Genomic DNA, 13,955 nt, shown 5'->3' with positions numbered 1-13,955 from the left:
AGCATGAATGAGGAGACAAGGGAGGCGTTGGGTTGTGCATGCACCAGCAGAAATCTAGATGTAATAAGGCTAAGTAAATAAGTTTAGTTAGGTTTTTTTTTGCCCTTAAAAAAAATATTAATAGTTCCTTCTCTCACTTCATTTTCATTTCACTTTTTTAGAGATAGCTTGAGCTCAAGATCTACGTAAGCACCCACGTAAGGACACCAGCACATCACCATGTTAGCACAATAGGCATAGTCGTACATGGATATGGCATGCACCAAGAACATCGCACGTGTTACCATGTCTTCACAAAACACAGTGCAAGGCACCCAACGACCACATATCGGTGGTGACACCATGAAGAGAGTGACCCCTTGGATTCTAGGACAGCCTAATGGGATCACCAGAGTCCAACCCTCCTCCCACAGCAACACCAACGCACACACATGCAGGCCCTTCTAGTGGGAGCCACACAATGCAACCACCCCACAGATCAAGACAGAGAGGCCGATGATGAGCAGTTAGACTGGGTTGGTGAAAACATTCCTACATTGCACAGCACCATAGGTGGCAAGACCCTACTATGAGGACAGGCTCCCCTACCTACCCGAGAGGAACTTGATACACAGGTACCACTACACAGGTACCACATCAACAGGAGGTGGAGGATTGAGACTATGAGAGAGACTAAGAGGAGGTTCCTACAAGTGCGCGCAAGCATAGAAAGGTCAAGATCTTCAAGCCAAGGAAGTCCCAACCTGGCCAACGCACCAACACAACACAGAGAGCTCCAAGGAGAAGGATATGCCAAGGGCATAGGGCTCTACAAGAAATCAAGTTTTATCAGAGGAACACTGAGCTGCTGTGTGATAAGAAGAGCCCCTTTTGCTCACACAGTGAAGGAGATTCTCCAACGATATAGAACAGAGTTCCGTGTGCAGGGGATTGCCCTTGAAGCACTACAAGAATCCACTGAGGCTTACCTTATTGGGCTTTTTAAAGACACCAACCTCCTTGCAATACATGCAAACTAGATTACCATTTCTGCCAGGACATGCAACTAGCTCGGCATATTCGAGGCGAGCGAGACGCAATCTAAAGATCTTAGATGTTAACTTGCTTTTTGAAGCAACTCTTTTGTTTCAAACCCCCCTTGTAACAAGCCTATCTGGCTTTCATTTGTAACCTTGTGATAATTATAATTTTGAGTTGTCCTTACAATGTCCCGGTGTCATCATGTTTGTTTAACATGCAGTGTCTATCATGTGCTAGTTTGTCACCCAAGGCATCAGAAATGCTCCTGGAGGATTGAGGAATCTGTGCCAGAACAGTGCGAATTTGGCCTCTGTAACGGCGATGTAGGCTAAAAATTTGCACTATTCTAGCACTTCTCCCCTAGCCACTTAGGATCATTTTTGATGCATTTATAATGAAGTTGAGTACACTATTTGTGAGAAATAGTACTTTACAAGATAAAAACACCTTTAATCATGTGTAAAAATACATTATTTGTCATCTAATGCATCCGAATTTCTCCTGGAGGACTGGGGAAGCTATGCCAGAACAGTGCAAATTTAGGCTTTGCAGGCGGTGCAGGCTCAAAATTCGCATTGTTCTGGCACTGCTTCCCCGGTCACTCAGGATTATTTCTGATGCATTTATAATGAATTTGAGTACATTGGTTATGAAAAACAATAATTTACAAGATAGAAACACCTTTAATCATGTGTAAAAATACATTATTTGTCATCCAATGCATCAGAATTGCTCCTCCAGGCTGGGAAAGTTGTGCCAAAATAGTGCGAATTTGGGCATTGCTCTCCCAGGCCCCCAGGGTCATTTCTGATGCATTTACAAAAAAGTTGATGGTATAAACTAGAAAAAACAATGATATACTTGATGAAAATAAGTTTGCAAAAATTGTATTGTATTCATAATAAGAAGTGATACATCATCTTTACAAAAGCTTTCTTACAATATTGAGCTTCCTTCTCTTGTTATTGGGCAGAGTCTACTCAAGGAGTGATTAGGCTATTTCTTGAGGATCCTCTGTGCCTATGCTTTTGGTTATACCTATACGAGCAAGAATCTTACCCCTAAATCCAGAACTAAAAACATCGAAGTTAAGGGATTTTTTAATCAGAACTATACATTTGGTGCTCTATGCCATAGAGGCTACACAAAGCACCTGTGATGCCATCCACAAGAAGCCGACCAAGATAGTGCACCAACGCAGCATCATGTCCATGGACCTTGGCCTGGTCTCCGTTGCCGCCCCGCCGCCTCTCCCAACAAATGTGTCAATTTTAACCACCCTCAGCAATCAAAGGAAAAATCAAAATATTTTCCTAAACATAATTACAAATGTTTCTAAGTTGTAAAAGGTTGATTATTACCTCTTTCTCAATGTCTTCTTTTGTCGAAGTGCTGGTGGGGGCGAACAGGTCAATCGAGGACTTAGCCTCATCCTTTTTAGGTGCTTTGGTCTCCTCCATCACTCTAGGAGCAAGGGTATCCTTTTCAGCCTCTAGCCTTTCTTGTAAGGTTGTGAATTCCTCCTTTGGAACAAGGGCTTGCTCTGCGGTCTCAACCACAATTTCCTTGACCAAAGCAACTGTCTCTTCTGCGATAGATTCTCCAAGGGGTAATATGACACTATCTAGGTGAGGATCGAGGTTGGACGTATCAAGGTCCACCTCACATCACGTGCATATAATGCCCAAGCATTCATCCATTCTCAAGCCAGATACCTTTTCAAGGTCATGAAGAAATAAGTATTCTTCACCTTCCACCACAATGGTACTCAAGAGATTGATCTCAAGCTCTGGCAGCACCTTGCTCTCCTCGTGTGGGGAAGATGGCCCACATCTTCTACTACAGCGGACTGTTCAGCTGCTGCAGATTGTGCACCCTTTGGAAAGTGCTCTGATGCAAGCTGCTCTTCCACACCAGCACTCGTATCTAGTGCCTTCACTTCCTTGTCATCCCTCAAATACCCTGCCAACTGCAATGCACGTATTTGTACCTCCTCATCCGAATCCTTGCTAATGAGGAACGCAAAAGTGGCGAGCCACAAGAGGAACCTATTTCCTAAATTGCCCTTTCCCAAACTCTTCACCTCCTGCTTATTGAAGGTATAGTAAGCTCCTGTGGGGATGCAGATGTGGATGAAGCATTCAAGGTGCTGGTGGATGTAGGGGCGGGCATATTGTTGAATGTACTTAAGGATCTCAACAGGCACCCATCGATCATTGCGGCAATGGGGAAAGGAGATGGAGTGGGGAACCAAGTATTGCTCCATGTATGCAAATCTGTGTCTCATAATGTTGGGACGCAAGGGCGAGCGACTTTTCAAAATCGACTTCACGAGCAAACATGGCAAAGAGCTCGCTCTTGCCCACCCATGGGGTGGTGGAGAGAGGAACTCACAGAAGTTGTCAAAGTGGGTAGCCATGTGAATGCAAAGAGATAGTGTGAGCTTGTGCTTGGTTTCTATTGTGTGAAAATGAGAAAGAAGGCAAAGAGATAGTGGGAGCTTGTGCTTGGTTTCTATCGCGTGAAAATGAGAAAGAAGGCACCTTTGGCTATAGTTAAAATTTAAAGTTTAGCCTTTTCACACTAGACCACTAGACAAAAAAATCATAGTTTGCAAAAATATTAAGATTTGAATTAAATAAAGATTGGTTAAAAAAGAGCCTCCTACAAAATTACAAGCATGTCATCTAATCTAAAATTGTTATAATGTCTTCATTTTTTGCCTCTGTTGTGACATTTACTTCATGTTGATCTCCATCTCCTTGTTGACTTGAAAGCTCGTCATTGCCTTCACCTCGATCTTGAAACTCTTGCCCCTCACGTGCATTAGAATAGAGGTGATTTTTTCATATACCCAGTTCATCTTCAAGCTCTTCCATGTGTTGGTACGGCTATGCACCTTGCTCTGCTAAAAATTCAAGGTCCCCCATTTGCCATGATTTTGAGACCATGGTTGTCCCCTCCTTACGCTTCCCTATCTGTAAAAATATTGAAAGTGGCACAATAACCAGAAAGTGTAAGGGTTAATTCTAGACATGTAGTGGAATCAGATATACCTTTCTTCTTATCAACTTGAAACTTGACTCTTCCACATTGTCAAAGCCCATGATGCTAAAGTGTTGACGTAGGTCTGCTAGGCTCCAATGCTTGCTTGCTGACACTTGCTCAATCCATCCATTTTGCATCATTTCACAGCTACCTTAATAGGCACAATTTCTTCTTCTGAGGCATAAGAAAATTTGAAACAAAAAATCCAATATTAGCATGTTGTTAAAGCTGTGTTTATATTACACTGACAATTTGAGGGAAACCTTGGTCGTTGGCCTTGAATGTACACGTCTCCAAGGGTATACACATGTTGCACTATGGCAACCAGTCCTTCCTTCTTAGTATGCTTGAAGCCTTGTAGCCTCCCCTTCTAATGATGTAGCATATTCCCCAGTTGACGCACTTGATGTGGTCCCTTAGAGCTTGGTTGCATGTAGACCCAAGCCTCAACCCTGAATCTTGTTGGAGCCCAAACTCCATTCTCATCTCTTGTGTTATGCAGCACAAGCTCTTCCACCTTCTCCCTAGGTCTTCTCACATTACTACTGGAAGAGGCCATGGTGGTAAGAAAAGAAAATAAGGGAAAAGAAAAGCTTGTTTTACAATGGAGTGGGAAGGAGAGAAAGTTCAGGGTTTTCAGTGCAGCAATGGAAAGCTTAAAAGAGGGTTAGAGTTTGAGAATAGGCTTCCTGAACCTAGAGCAGAATAAAGAGGGATAGAGTTTCTACAGAATAAAGCGGGATAGAGTTTCTGCATCATTAAGAGGGAGGGAGCTTGAGAGAGAGAGAGAGAGAGAGAGAGAGAGAGAGGGAGGGAGATTGAGAGGGAGGGAGAGCTTGAGAACGAGGGAGAGCTTGAGAGGGATGGAGTTTCTACAGCAATGGAGAGCTTAGAAAAGGAAGAAAGAGGGAGAGGGAGCTTGAGACTGAGGGAGCTTGAGAAGGAGGGAGAGCTTGAGAGGTATGGAGTTTTTGCAACAATGGAGAGCTTAGAAGAGGAAGAAAGAAGTTCAAAATGAGCTTTCCAAACCTAGAGTATGTTGGGGGAAAGTTTGAGAGTGAAAACACACTTTTGGGAAAAAATAAATAATTTTCAATTTTTAGGATTTTTAATCTACACGATTCTAGGTGGGGCGACCTCTAAGTTTGGGCCTAGGAGGTAGGGATTGTGGTCCCTTTAAAATCCTTAAGAAGGTTGGTGGATTAGCATACAAACTTGAGTTTTTAGAAAGCTCTGGAGTTCATCTTGTTTTTCATGTCAGTAGACTGCGAAAATCTCTTCATCATAAGGAGAACGTAGTTTCTCTAAGTTTTTTTTGTGGAGTTGATAGAACCACCATCTATTCCACATGAAATCAAGAGGATTCTCAGATTTAGAGATCGAAAAATGAGGCACATTGTGTACCGAGAGGAAATTGTTAAGTCGAAAGACTAGAGGATGAGGCATCCTTGTGGGAATGCTTAAGTGTGTTAACCAAGAACTTTCTAGAGTTTTTTTTGTAATGTTATGAAGCTTATAAGGGCCTATGGGGAGATCAATGGACCTTCAAGATTGTTCACCGAGGTGTGGGTGGAGAGTGAGGTGGGGTTCAGGGAAGATGGCACTTGGTCGTAGTCCCACTCCATATGTCTGGCAACAATGAGGATCCTTGTGCTCATTCTCTGTATGGCTGGGTGGTGATCCAAAGCTCCTCTCCTCCTGTGTCCATGCATTATCACTACAGGTGCATAATAGGTGCCAAAGATGTTCACATAAATGAGCATTCTCCTTGCATGAGTGAAGAAGAAGAGAAGATGCAAGGGTGGGTTTGGCAACATGCACTTAGCCAACCCTAAGAGAGTTAACTCCTTACATTCACCTCTTTTGGCATGCTATTTTGACTTGTACACATGATGTTTTGGAATATACATAATGTTGCTATCCATGCCTTAGATCAACACCTCGTTGTAATCGTGCAAATAGATAATTATCTTCTTACAAAATATAAAATGTAACTTTTATCTCAACCATGAGCACAATTGGACAAATACTCTTACCAAAAGGCAGAATGGTGTATCTAGCTATAATCTATAGCTAGATACACCATTTTACCATAAAACATTTTACACATAACATCAATATAGGCACTAGTATGAGCTTCGGTATGAGTCCCAATACTATGCTAAATCAGTATCTATATTGATGCCTATAACGACATCTATACTGACATCTACATCGGCACCTATACTGATGTCTATACTAATGCCTATATAACACTTATACCAATGGCTATACTGATGAATATGAAATGATGCATATACGGATGTGCTATTGGTACTTGAAGCATTTACAATGCCATGTTTTGACATACATATATGCACCCCGGTAACCCATCATTGCCTTGTAGTGGCAATAATGTTTTATTTGGACTCTACCTTTAGGGCTATAAGAAAAAGGTCTAGTGTTTCATTACTTTATTTTCTAAGTTGATATTTTTTAATTCATAATCACGTATAGATTTGTGTGATTATAGGATTGTAGGGGAACACATTGATTTTGTGTAGATTAATAAATCTATATACTTTCGGGAGTTGTATTACTCTAAGTTTAGTGGAGAAAACATAACTTCTCAAAGGAAAATTGAGCGGACATCATATTTTATGTACAAATTAGATCATTAGTAGCCTTTCTTCTCAAAGGAAAATTGAGCAAACATCTTATTTTATGTACAAAGTAGATCATTAGTACCCTTGTTTATTTTCAAGGTGAGTCATTATAATCTGGAGCTCCCGGAGTCCCTGGTTGTTGTTGAGGTCGCAACTTGCGCTGATATTTTATAATACAAAATATTAGCTGATTATCAACAAAAAAAAGTTTAATAGTATCTCCAAGCTTTGCATTACTAACTACTTTGTGTGTGTATCCACATGCACATGCACGCACACACATTATACATGTGTATACATAGATATATATGTGTGTGTGTGTATGTGTGTGTATACATAGATGTATGTTTATATGTGTGTGTATACATAGATATGTGTGTATATGTATGTATGTGTGTATACATAGATGTGTGTGTGTATATGCATGTGTGTGTGTGTGTGTGTGTATATGTATGTATGTATGTATGTATACATATAATGCATAAACACACATGCATGTGCACATATACATACACACACACACACACATATGTATATATGTATGTGTGTGTGTATGTATTATATATATATATATATATATATATATATATCTAATGCACAATCACACACTCACACACACACACATATATATATGCACATATGCATGTGTGTTTGTGTGTGTGTGTATGTATGAATATATACCACATGCCCATACACACACACATACATAGATAGATAGATAGTGGCATAGATAGCACCCACCCATCTCCTCCACATCTAGTACACCATGCAAACCTAGAATTCCTTACACTCCTCACACAACATCCATAGAGAAAGTTTATCACATGTGCAATATAGTGGCGGTGCAAGATGAGTCAGGGAAGGAGATGAAGGCGCATATCCACATGCAGTGAAGAACAAGTGGGAAGCCTTAGAGTAGGATAAAAATAACTTCATCATCTTAAAAATTAAGAGTGAGTACACTCCCACACATGTGAAGTAGTGCCTAATCAATGGACCAATCATGTCGGTGTTGCGTAGATGTGAGAGGCAAGGCATGCTTTGAGCTCCGATATGCATGCCAATACTATGCAACTACCTATGTCTAAAGCGGCATCTATATCTACACCTACATCGATGTCTATAATGACTTCTACATTGATGCCTATACCAATGTCTATACTGATGCCTATATAACACCTATATCAATGGCTATATCGCTTAATATGAAATGATGCATATACCGGTGTGCATATTAGTACACACATGTATATATGTATGTATGTATATATGCATGTTGTTGAGATATCCAACTCAACTACTGCTACAAACATTGATGGCCTCTTTGACTAATATTCCGCACTCACACCACTAGCATGGTTGGTGAGATTATGCGTGATATGCTACCAATGATTTACAGGCTATGTGTGATGGCCACGTTGGTGTACTAGAGTTATAGTGCAAGCACATGTAGTTGACTATGGATTGACCATTGCATGTTATGTTAGGAGAGTACTTTCCCTTATAGTATGTACTCTTATCCCTTTAGTGTTATGGTTGTAGAGTGAAGAGAAGAAAATTCAACCATCCATCTCTCTTGTGTGCTTATCTACTCTTATGTGTGTGTATTTGCTTTTGCAAGGAGCTCAGAGTCATCCTCCTCCTTACATTCTTCTCAAGTTATTGGAGAATCGATTCGTGTGAGTGTGAAGACTCAAGAGACAAGTAAAGGAGGCGGTACAATGGTAAGAGTAATTTATAGTACTTCTCAAAAGCACGTTAAATTATCAAAGCAAGGGATCTACCAAGAAAAGTTTGTGTCCCACACATGTATAATAAGTAAAGAATCATGATGACTATGCCATGAACCTACTTTAAATTTCCTCTTGAACTTATTCTAGTGTGAAAATTTTCAAAATAGGAAGACGAACTACTACTGCAAAATTTATGTGGACCATGGTCAACAATAAGTAAAACCTACAAAATTTATGTGGACCATGCTTAACAATAAGTAAAACCAAATATACATATGGAAAGGCTTCTGATGAAAGCAATCTAGAAATTAACGCTAGGTGAAACCAAAAATATTCATTGGGCCAGCCTTGCAATAAAAACAGTATAGGTGGAACCTAGTGGTATTTGAAAGTTGATAGACTTTCTCTAAATAAAGCTATGAGGATCTCTTAGTGGTTCACATGACTCTGTTTAATCAATCACTCCTCCATGGCAGTTATGGTTTATAACCATAAAGATTCGGATCAAAATTTGTTTGGAATCTACATGCCTCTATACCAGGTGTCCAACGTTAGCTCGAACCACACAAGCACGAACGCAACCATCAACTTAATGATGACTAGTCTCCAACTAGCGACTTGGAAAGACATGCTCGCCCTCTAGGTGCTTTTTCTGATTCAAGGACAATGCGACGAACAAAAGAACTTCAGCGTAGAGAATGAATAAGCGGTTTGAGGCTCATATAGATATGTGTGCTGAGCTACAAAGTAGATCATTAGTTTTTTTTTGAAAGGAAAATTTAGCAGGCATCTTATTTTATGTACGAAGTAGATCATTAGTACCCTTGTTTATCTTCGAGGTGGGTCGTTATGATCTGGAGCTCCCAGACTCCCTGCTTGTTGTTGTTGATGCCGCAACATATGCTGTTATTTTGTAATACTAAATATTAACTTCTTCTCAAGAAAGAAAAACGTTTAATAATATCTCCAAGCTTTGCATTACTAACTACTTTGTGTGTGTGTCCACGTGCACATGTATGCACACACATTGTATATGTGTGTGTATGTGCATGTGTGTATGTATTATACACACACACACACACACACACACACACACACACACACACACATATATGGACTATGTATGTGTGTGTGTATGTGCATGCGCATGTGTGTGGGTGTATGTATTATATATATGTGTGTGTGTGTGTGCATGTGTGTGGGTGTATGTATTATATGTGTGTGTGTGTGTGTGTGTGTGTGTGGGTACATATGTATTATATATATAGATATATATATATTATGTGTGTGTGTGTGTGTGCATGTGCATGTGTGTGGGTGTGTGTATTATATATATATATATATATAATACACACACACACACACACACACATATATATTACATATACCCACACACACACACACACATATGTACATATGTATGTATGCATGTATACCACACACCCACACACACACACATATATAGATAGTGGCATAGATAGCGCCCACCCATCTCCTCCACATCTAGTACACCATGCAAACCTAAGAGTCCTTACACTCCTGACACAACATCCACAAAGAAATTTTATCACGTACGCAATATATTGGCAATGCAGGATGAGTCAGGGAAGGAGATGAAGGCACATATACCCGCATGCGGTGAAAAACAAGTGGGAAGTCTTAGAGTAGGATAAAAAGAAATTCATCATCTTAAAAATTAAGAGCGAGTACACTCCCACACATGTGAAGTAGTGCCTAATCAATGGATCAACCATGTCATGGTTAAAACCATGGCATCGCGTAGATGTGAGGCAAGGCATGCTTCAAGGCGGCACGGGAAGCCAAAACCTATTTGGCTAGATGAGGCGGAGTCTGGCGGATGATCTAGGCAAGGTATAGTGAAACACCTGATAGATACATTCAATAGCATCTTGGTAGTGGAGGCTAGAGTCTTTTTGTGAGTACTTCGTAAACAAAAGAGTTGGACATTTATACTCTTACCAAAACATAGAATAGTGTATCCAACTATAATCAATAGTTAGAAACACTATTCAACCAAAAAACATTTTCCTCATAGCATCGATATAGGCACTAGTATGAGCTCTGATATGCGTTCCGATACTATACAACTACCTATGCCTAAATTGACATCTATATCGACGCCTATAACAACGTCTATATTGACATCTACATCAATGCCTATATCGATGTCTATACTGATGCCAGCTCAACTAGTACTACAAACATTGATGACTTGCCTGACTAATAAATCAACACTTACACCACTGGCATGGTTGGTGAGACTATGCGTGATATGCCACCAATGATTTACAGGCTATGTGTGATGGCCACTTTGGTGTACTAGAGTTATGATATAGTTATAGTGCCAACACATATAGTTGCATTGACACTATGGAACTGATCATTGTATATTATGGTAGGAGAGTACTTTGCCTTATAGTATGTACTCTTATCCCTTTAGTTTTATGGTTATAGAGAGAAGAAAAGAAAATTCAGTCCCATCCATCTCTCTTGTGTGCTTGTCTACTCTTATGTGTGTGTATTTGCTTGTAAGGAGCTCAAAGCCATCCTCCTTACATTTTTCTTTAGAGAATCGATTCGTGTGTGAATCTTTTTGTACCCTTAGGGTTTTCAAGATACCATACCCCATGATAGCTTAATACGTCTGGAGTAGTTCCTATCCTTAGAAATACTTAAACAGTAGCAATACATCACATCAGAATCAGAGTCATTTTGTACCCTTAGGGTTTTCACGATACCATACCCCATGATAGCCTAATACGTCTCGACGAGTAGTCCCCATCCTTCTTGAGGCCGAGTTGCTTCTTATCTGCATGTATTGTAAATTGGGAGGTACAGTTGAATCTGCAGTCCAAATGCAAAGATTGCAGTAGTTAGCAGAGCGATGCATTTTACACACTCGAAAAGAGGCTTTTGCGTGCATTAATGTGGCGGTTTTCTAAAGATTCAGATCAAAATTTGTTTGGAATCTACATGCCTCCCAACTGAGTGTCCGACGTCAGCACAAACCACACAAGCAGGAACGGAACCATCAACTTAATGACGAGTCTCCGACGAGCAACTTGGAAAGACATGCTAGCCTCTAGGTGTTTTTTCTGATCCAAGGACAATGCGACGAACAAAAGAACTTCGTCGTAGAGAATAAACAAGTGGTTGCAGGCTCATATAGATACGTGTCCTGCGCTGACTCGATAGTGACGCTACGCGGTGTAGATGGAAAGTCCCTGCATCAGTAAACATTTTTTCTAACAATTCCAAAAACCTTCAAACTCAAATTTCTGTAGGTTTTTTCCTAAATTTAAAAGGTTTTTTAGTAGAATTATAACTAAAATACCTTAAAATAATTTGTAAGTTTCTGTGAATTGTTATTTTCAAATTTGAAGATTATTTTTCAAAATTTGCCATTCACTGACACTAAATCTCCGAGTTTGAGTTTTTCGTGTGAACACTGCCCTACATTCAAACGTGCCTTGACTAGAGATATGTTGGTTGAGAATTGTGTATACATTGAGGTTATCATACGGCACGGAACTGTCATGTGGTTGAAATTTGTGTATACATTGAGTTATCATACGGCACACGGAACTGTCATGTGGTTGAAATTTGTGTATACATTGAGTTATCATACGGCACGGAACTGTCATGTCGGGGACAGCAGATGGAAATCATGGAGAGTCCCTGGTGCTTGAGTAGAGATACGGCAACCTGTGGTTGAAAATAGTGTATACATTGAGGTTATCATACGGCACGGGTGACGGAGCTGTCATACGGCACGGAACTGTAAATGGAAAGTCCCTGCATTCAAACGTGCCTTGACTAGAAATAAGGCAACCTGTGGTTGAAAATAGCGTATACATTGAGGTTATCAGACGGCACGGAACTGTCACGAACCACACAAGCAGGGACGGAACCATCAACTTAATGACGAGTCTCCAACGAGCAACTTGGAAAGACATGCCAGCCTCTAGGTGTTTTTTCTGATTCAAGGCCAATGCGACGAACAAAAGAACTTCAGCGCAGAGAATGAACAAGCGATTGTAGGCTCATACGGATACGTGTGCTGCGCTCACTCGATAGTGACGCTACGCGGTCTAGATGGAAAGTCCCTGCACTCAAACGTGCCTTGACTAGAGATAAGGCAACCTGTGGTGGTTGAAAATAGTGTATACATTGAGCCTTTGAGGTTATCATACGGCACGGAACTTTCATGTCTATGAACGCAAGTGAATAAAACAACACAACCATAATCTAATGTCGAAACGACACAAATGAACTTTTGTATATAAATCAAATGAATGAATCAAACAACACATCTGAATCGAATACGTCTCTGTGTATCGTCTCTCTCTCTCTCTCTCTCTCTATCTATGCAGCACACACACACATACAGTGACACACACACAGTGATATACACACACAACACACGTCTTCTCTCACTCTCACATAGTATCCGAGATAGGCGCAGCCCTATTGTGAGAAGGAGATAGGCGTAGCCCTATTGTAAAAAGGCGCAATTACACCGCGTAGATATTCACTTCACGCTCCCTTGCTGCGCACAATTCACCCTTTGACCCATTACTTCATAACCTTAATTGAAGTAAGCCCTCATTCTCACCAACAAAACCCGACGAGCTTGTTCCTACGGTGACAAATCTTGTTTCCTTGCTGATCCGGACTGGCGCAAGTTCCCGCTGCAGCCTCGAGTCATCACCCTCAAATCGAGCGTCTCAACCAGTCCAATTACCTTGTATGGCGCACATGCATGGAGATGGTGTTACGACGACACAATTTATGGACCTACGTCGACGGCACAAACCAATGTCCGTAACTTCCACCACATCCCACCCAGGACCAACAAAAGGCTTACGATGATTGGCAAACGGCAGACCTCACTACTCGCACGGAGATTCTACTTGCCGTTGGTGATCGACAAGTACAAATGGTTCGCGATAGTGCCCCCGCCGAAACTATGTGGAGGACCCTCGCCAACCACTATCAACATACCAATACAGCCTCTCAGGTGACTATGTATCATCGACTTATGACATTAAAAATGCAAGAATCACAATCTGTTTCACAATTCATTGATGAGTGGTCCACAACACTAGACCAAGTACTCCTAAGCGGTCTTACCATCCCAGAAACACTTGGTGCCATACTCCTCCTTAGTGCCCTACCCGATTCCTGGCACCCCTTTATCACTACACAATCTAACCTCCCCAACTTGACCTTATCCACTTTGATTCCCTCCATCCAACAAGAGGATCAAATGCGCAATTCAACGTCACCTACCTCTACCCCTTCCATCGCCATGGCAGCGAGAATGTCATTTTGACGACCACAATTTGGTTCACGTGGATTCCCTCCACGAACCAACAATAATTTTACCCGTTCTTATCCAAATTCCTATACAAGGCCACGCAATTATTCATTCCGTCCCTACAATACAAATTTCCGCTACACTCCTCGTCCTTACACTTCTCCTCTC

General features: G+C 40.9%; 1 long non-coding RNA gene across 3 annotated transcripts; it reads right to left on the bottom strand.

The window, feature by feature from the left end:
- Positions 1 to 6,363: 6,363 nt before the first annotated feature.
- Positions 6,364 to 11,657, bottom strand: LOC147627923 (uncharacterized). Of its 3 annotated transcripts, none has more exons than XR_015268393.1 (3): positions 11,445 to 11,657; positions 11,211 to 11,311; positions 6,364 to 6,873 (listed from the first exon to the last, which is right to left on the bottom strand). It is a non-coding gene; the product is annotated as an uncharacterized LOC147627923 (long non-coding RNA). The 3 variants fall into 3 exon arrangements; XR_015268394.1 differs by lacking the exons at positions 6,364 to 6,873; positions 11,445 to 11,657 and adding exons at positions 7,462 to 9,098; positions 9,269 to 9,349 and having other exon boundaries at positions 11,211 to 11,399; XR_015268392.1 differs by lacking the exon at positions 6,364 to 6,873 and adding an exon at positions 9,269 to 9,349.
- Between the last annotated feature and the right edge of the window lie 2,298 nt (positions 11,658 to 13,955).

The sequence above is a fragment of the Cibotium barometz genome, chromosome 20 (genome assembly GCF_041138505.1).
Source record: "Cibotium barometz isolate CiBa-2024 chromosome 20, ASM4113850v1, whole genome shotgun sequence".
NCBI lineage: Eukaryota > Viridiplantae > Streptophyta > Polypodiopsida > Cyatheales > Cibotiaceae > Cibotium > Cibotium barometz.
Note: the sequence above shows the minus strand (reverse complement) of the source record. Positions and strands in the feature narration are given on the sequence as shown.